The sequence below is a fragment of the Acipenser ruthenus genome, chromosome 13 (genome assembly GCF_902713425.1).
Source record: "Acipenser ruthenus chromosome 13, fAciRut3.2 maternal haplotype, whole genome shotgun sequence".
NCBI lineage: Eukaryota > Metazoa > Chordata > Actinopteri > Acipenseriformes > Acipenseridae > Acipenser > Acipenser ruthenus.
Window position 1 is genome coordinate 14,324,783 of NC_081201.1, and position 6,512 is coordinate 14,331,294.

Below are 6,512 nucleotides of genomic sequence, written 5' to 3' on the forward strand. Positions count from 1 at the left end.
ATCGAACCTACAACCTGGTGATGTGTAGTAAGACTATCCATTGTGCCACTGGCCCCTGTGTTCTGGAAGCACTGTTAATGCGCACTCACCAACAAGAACAGTAGTGGTGGCAGCTATTGACTGCTGCAATCAGCTGAGCTTGCTAGCCTTATGCTGAATTGTGTATTGTTCTCAAAGAACCACCCTCCAAAACTTCCTTCGATAACTGAGCTGGTAGAGCGGAGGACTGTAGTATAACACATTGGCATCCTTAGGTCGTTGGTTCAATTCTGGCTCGAAGGACAATACATTTTTTTCCCCACCTGGTTTTACTGGTAATGAGGACAAAAAGAACGAACGAAACCTACGGCAACAACTGTCTGAAACATCAATAAAAATGAGAGAATCATTTTCGCCTAGCTCTGGGCAGCCACGTGTCAGACATTGTCAGGTGTGGGGAATTAGCTCAAATGGTAGAGCGCTCACTCAGCATGCAAGAAGTAGTGGGATCGATACCCGCATTCTTCAATGGATGCTCTTTCTCTATTAAATGGTTGTAAATGTTCAATTTGGTCTTACTTGAGAACAAAAGTTTTTTTACTGGTAATGAGGACAAAAAGAAAGAACGAAACCTTTGGCAACTAGTCTGAAACATCAATAAAAATAAGAGAATCATTTTCGCCTAGCTCTGGGCAGCCACGTGTCACACTTTGTCAAGTGTGGGGAATTAGCTCAAATGGTAGAGCGCTCGCTTAGCATGCGAGAAGTAGTGGGATTGATACCCGCATTCTCCAATGGATGCTCTTTCTTTACTAAATGGTTGGAAAATGTTCAATCTGGGCCCTGTTTCAGAAAGCGGGTTTAGTGAAAACTCAGAGTTAGTTGACTCAGAGTTGAAGGAAACTCTGGGTTTTTGGTTTCACAAAGCCAGTTCAGCTGAACTCTGAGTCAGTTACTATGGCAACATACTCCGTGAAGCTAACCTGCTCGCTAGCAGGTTTTCTTCAACTAACCCTGAGTTTCTCCTCTTTAGCTGAAGCCTGCAGACTGAAGGAGGAGTCAGACATGGCGTGTCCTTTTCTTGAAGAGCCAGTTGATATTGAAGCATAAATACTCTGCAGAAATCTCCGTCAGGAGAGGGTGATCAGACCCCGCTTGGATGTTTTATCATTCCCTGATCATCATCTGTTTACATTACCGTTTTTCTGCTCAATCGATCATTCATCTGAACAATATTCTCAGCCCTCATATCGTTCATATGACACATTGTGGATATTCTTTCAGTTCGGAACAAATTCCTTGTGTTGCACGTTTTTTTGCCAACGGGAGTTTTCTATATAACATCGGTGACGCTGAGCATATTTCCAAGGCAACCGTCTGTCGGGCTGTCAGAAATGTGACTCTAGCACTGAAACGTTTTACTGTACACTTTTGTGGTGTTCCCAAGTCACAGACCTACAAGACTCATCAAAGAAGAATTCCACAGAATTGCAGGTATCAGTCTAAGCAATAATTAATTTATTTAGTATGAAGCTTTGAGACTTGAAGCACTAATCAGTTAATTTGATATATTTTAGGGTTTCCAGGTGTGATTGGCTGCATAGATGGCACTCATGTTCCTATCATAGCTCCTTCAGTAAATGAAGGAGATTATGTGAATAGGAAGTCTTTCCACAGCATTAATGTGCAGGTAGGCGTAAATAGTAGCCTTTAGCATTCCAAATGAAAGATACTTCACAATACAGCTACTGCAGCTAATTACTGTTCTGCACTGTGAAGATCATATGTGATGCAGCCCACATCATCAGCAACGTGGAAGCAAAGTGGCCTGGGTCTGTGCATGACTCGCGAATGTTTCGTGAGTGTACACTGAGTGCTAGATTTGCCTGTGGTGAGTTTATATATATATATAGCTACATCCTATTATAATCAATATTTTGTTTCCTCCTATTGCAACTGAAAATTTAAACTGTATCCTCGTATTATCATAGGAGAGTTCGATGGTTACCTGCTCGGTGACAGAGGGTACCCCTGCCAGCCCTATTTGCTGACCCCTTACTCTGATCCTGAGCCCGGCCCGCAGCAACGTTATAACTTGGCTCACTGCAGGACACGAGCCAGGGTAGAGATGACCATTGGGATGCTCAAGGCCCGGTTCCAGTGCCTTCGTAGGCTCAGGGTCACCCCAGAAAGGGCATGTGACATTACTGTGGCATGTGTGATTCTCTACAACATTGCCACAATTAGAGGAGAACAATGTCCTACTCAACCAGTGAACGATCCTAATAATGATCCTGACCACCCTGCTGACGCACGAGATGGAAGAGCAGTCAGAGACACAATATGCTACCATCATTTCTGACTGACCCATCACCTCCCCAGTGTCAAATAAAGACAATATGCCTTTCTTTTTATGAAGTCTTCTTTATTTCCTGCAAGTACAAATGCAGTACAGTAGTTAATATTTTTTATGTTGTTCAAACAAGTAACATCATCCACCTGTGGGCACCTCACCCACCTTTAACTGATGTTCCAGCAGTTGTATTTCTAGTTTTGCCTTTCGCATCTGCAGCCTTATGTGGTCCATTTCTAAATTACATTTTCAATTTGTTTATTTAAGTACACCTTGTACAGCTGTTTCACAGGGAGCTATAGGAACACAAAACAATGGCATTGAATTTCACAGTGCCAGGTCTACTTAGTTTCATTGTAAGTCATGGGCCAATGCTGAACAACATCTTACTGAGGTAAGTTGTGCTGTGGAGGTGGATGGACCCTCTTCCTCATTGTAATTTCCAGCATCTTTTTCGCTCTTACAGAAAAAGAATGTGCAAGTTTTATTTTTGGTACAACACTATCATCAACTGTTAGATGTTACTTTTAAGGTGTGAACCTCAATAGGTCTCTCTGTATCTTCCCTCTCTGTGGCAGCTGACAAGGTGTCTTCATCATCATCCTCCTGTAATGAAAATTACCAATTTTTGTGTTCTACTTTAACCCATTATGAAACATCTGTGGAGTATTAAGAGTACTTACAACTGCATGGAGGTCTGTTATGGCAGAAGGCTCCACCAGACAGATTACACCATCAGTAACTGGTAGAAGATGAAGAAGATTAGACAGTGTAAAAGGATTGCCCTCACTCGGGTTCGTTGCCCCTTTAAGAATACGACCCAGACACGAGAAATGGATTTTTTCCAGCGCTCACGCGCTAATTTTTTTAATAACACACAAATAAAACAAAGTACACAAAATAAACACCTAGCTCTTCTGAGCAATAACTACACACACAGGAACCTAACTATCACAGGACGGCTAAGCCATTTCCCTGTTCCATCAAACTCAACCACACAGGTTTGCACTGTACCTTCTTCTCGGGACTGCCAGGAAGCAGAGCACTCCTTTCTGCCTCCTTCCATTCAGCAGCCTCGAGCAGACTGCTTGCTCTCTTTTTAAACCCCCGCACCTGGGCTTAATTTCCAATAACGCCCAGGTGCGGATGATAATTAACAATAAAACAATTAAACAATACAATAAATCAACACAAATCAAAACAGAACACAAATCAAAACAGTGCATTTCTCTAGCAGGGAGGTTTTAACCCCCTCCCTGCTGTTTCTCATAACCCGCTACTTTACAACAGTTAAATTATAACTTTACCCAGAAAAGTGCCCCACCTAATGTGAATTTTGTTTTTACAACAGTGTGCAGGCCACATCACAATTTTTCAAATATATAACTCTCGAGTCACCTTAAAATAGATCATGATGTCTGAAGGAGTAACAGCAGTCAATTGCAAAGAATTGTACCACTACAAGAAAATCAGTGTGCAAAGTTGTGTCTAAAATGGATGGGTGGGCGTCACTGAGCTAACACTGGCAAAAGGATGAATGTACAAATATCATTAATTTGAATAACTAACCTCTTATGTAGGCCCTTGTGTCCTGGGGGTTGGTTGGGTCAGATGAGCTTCCTCCAGAGATGCCTTCAGCAATAGGTCGCCCACTGTTTTGACTGAGGGCCATCTCTCCAGCCTCTGTGAGTGGTGGTGGTGGTGGACCCCCACCTGTTTTTCGGCCCAGCCTTTTTTCTATTGGCTATGGAGGTCAAATTTGAACATGTCCAGTAAGCACATATTTGGAGACTTGTATGTTTAGGTTTTACTTTCAAATAGACAATATTAAATACTGGCAGTGTTGGGATGGCTGAAAAATTTACTTTTTTTTTTGCTTAGAAAATTTCACTAACTACTTAAATATATCACATGTTGAATGTAGCCACTGAATGCGGTTTAATTAGGTAGGGTAGGCTAAACAACATAACAATTGCTTGTAATGAAGTTATACCTTACCTGTTTGAAGTATATTTCTATATTTCATCTTCAGTTGCTGCCAAGTACGTTTTGTGCCGGTTGGGTTGCACCTGCATAAATATTAAACACGCGCACACACACACACACACACACACACATTATATATATATATATATATATATATATATATATATATATATATATATATATATATATATATATATATACATATATATATATATATATATATATATATATATATATATATATATATATAAAATAAATGTTGAATAAGTAGAACACTCGAGATAAAACTTTTCTTTTTGTTCAATTAATACTCACACATTGACTCGGTCAGCAATTTCCTGCCACGCCAGCTCACGTTATTTTGCTGCTGCTACGGTATTGCTTTTTTTCTTAAATATATACTCTTATTCTGCATACGCATTCATTAATATTTCTATCTTCTCTGGGGAGAAGTAGAAGGTTCGAGCCCTTTATTCTCCTGTTGCCATGACGAATCAGGTTATCTGCGTTCTTTTGATGAGGGCTTTTTATCTCCTCATGCACGCGCTTTACTCAGGGTTAACTTAACTCAGAGTTGATTGAACTCATTGTTATCAACTGTTCTGAAACCGAAAACTCTGAGTTTGACAACTCAGTTAGTCAACCCAGAGTTCAGGTTTAAACTCAGAGTTTGTTAAACCTGCTTTCTGAAACAGGGCCCTAGTCTTCCTTGAGAACAAAAGTTTTTTACTGGTAATGAGGACAAAAAGAAAGAATGAAACCTACGGCAAGCACTGTCTGAAACATCATTAAATAAAAATAAGAGAATCATTTTCGCCTAGCTCTGGGCAGCCACGAGTCATTCATTGTCAAGTGTGGGGAATTAGCTCAAATGGTAGAGCGCTCGCTTAGCATGCGAGAAGTAGCGGGATTGATACCCACATTCTCCAATGGATGCTCTTTCTTTACTAAATGGTTGGAAAATGTTCAATCTGGTCTAGACATCGTGGGAGAAGTACAAGTGGACAAGTATAACATAGTTGAAAGCAGGTTGACAGCTGCAGAAGCTACACTAAACTAAAAAAAAAAAAAAAAGGTCTTCAAGCCAGTAATCTGTGACAACTGCATGATGTGGGAAATCCGAGAAAACCCAACAGAGCTCAACCAAGTTTGTGTAAAGTGCCGCACGATCCAGGACTTGCTTCAGCAATTAAGCCTGCTAGAAAAGGAGCTGGAGGAAATGAGACAGCAACAGGAGCTTGAGGAGCTGACACACCCACAATTCATGGAAGTCTGCACCCCTAGCAGACTGAAAGCCACCAGGGAGTTGGAAGAGAGTCAAAACAGCTGGGTTCAGATAGGCAGAAGTAGGGAAAAAAAGAAACTTCGTCAAACACAACCACCAGAAATCCAGACATCCAACAAATTTGAGCCACTTCAACATTTAGATGACCAAAACCAACATCAAGAGAATGAAAGAAACAACATCCAGGACACTATAAAACAGTGCTGGCCAGGCAGCAAAAAGAAGGAAGGTCATGATTGTTGGGGACTCCATATTGAGAAACACAGCAAGTTCAGTTTGCAGTTTGGACCCTCTTACTACAACAGTGTGCTGCCTTCCAGGAGCCTCATTCAAGCACATCACTGAGAATGTGGACAGACTCCTAGAACGAACAGGAGACGACCCGGTAGTAGTCGTCCACATCGGTACAAACAACATTGGAAGAGACAGGCCAAGATCCCTGCAAAACAAATTCAGAGAGCTAGGAAGGAAATTAAAAGACAAGACCAAAACTGTGGTATTTTCTGGGATACTGCCGGCGCCTTGCAAAGGACCATATGGACAGCTGGAAATACAAAATCAAAATGCATGGCTGAAATCGTGGTGCACACAGGAAGGCTTCACCTTTCTTGAACATTGGAGCACATTCTACAACAAGGACTATCTATACAGGTGGGACGGACTGCACTTAAACAGAAAGGGAACCAATCTACTCGGAGAAAGGATCCTTCAGGAGGTCCAGAAGCATTTAAACTAGAAAGGAAGTGGGGAGAAAACAAAAAAACAGAAGGGAGACCACATCAAAACAAGGGCAACAATTCAGGTAAGACCACTATTAAATGTATTTATCTTAATGCTAGAAGTCTCAGAAACAAAATGTTAGAACTTGAAGCTACTGCACTAACAAGTAACTACGATGTGATAGGTGTT

At 41.2% G+C, this 6,512-nt stretch overlaps 1 long non-coding RNA gene and 1 pseudogene across 1 annotated transcript; one reads left to right on the forward strand and one right to left on the reverse strand.

The window, feature by feature from the left end:
- Positions 1-932: 932 nt before the first annotated feature.
- Positions 933-2,429, forward strand: LOC117962821 (putative nuclease HARBI1; annotated as a pseudogene).
- Positions 2,430-2,662: 233 nt separating this feature from the next.
- Positions 2,663-4,004, reverse strand: LOC131740151 (uncharacterized). Its single transcript, XR_009330782.1, has 3 exons — positions 3,902-4,004; positions 3,016-3,074; positions 2,663-2,938 (listed from the first exon to the last, which is right to left on the reverse strand). It is a non-coding gene; the product is annotated as an uncharacterized LOC131740151 (long non-coding RNA).
- Between the last annotated feature and the right edge of the window lie 2,508 nt (positions 4,005-6,512).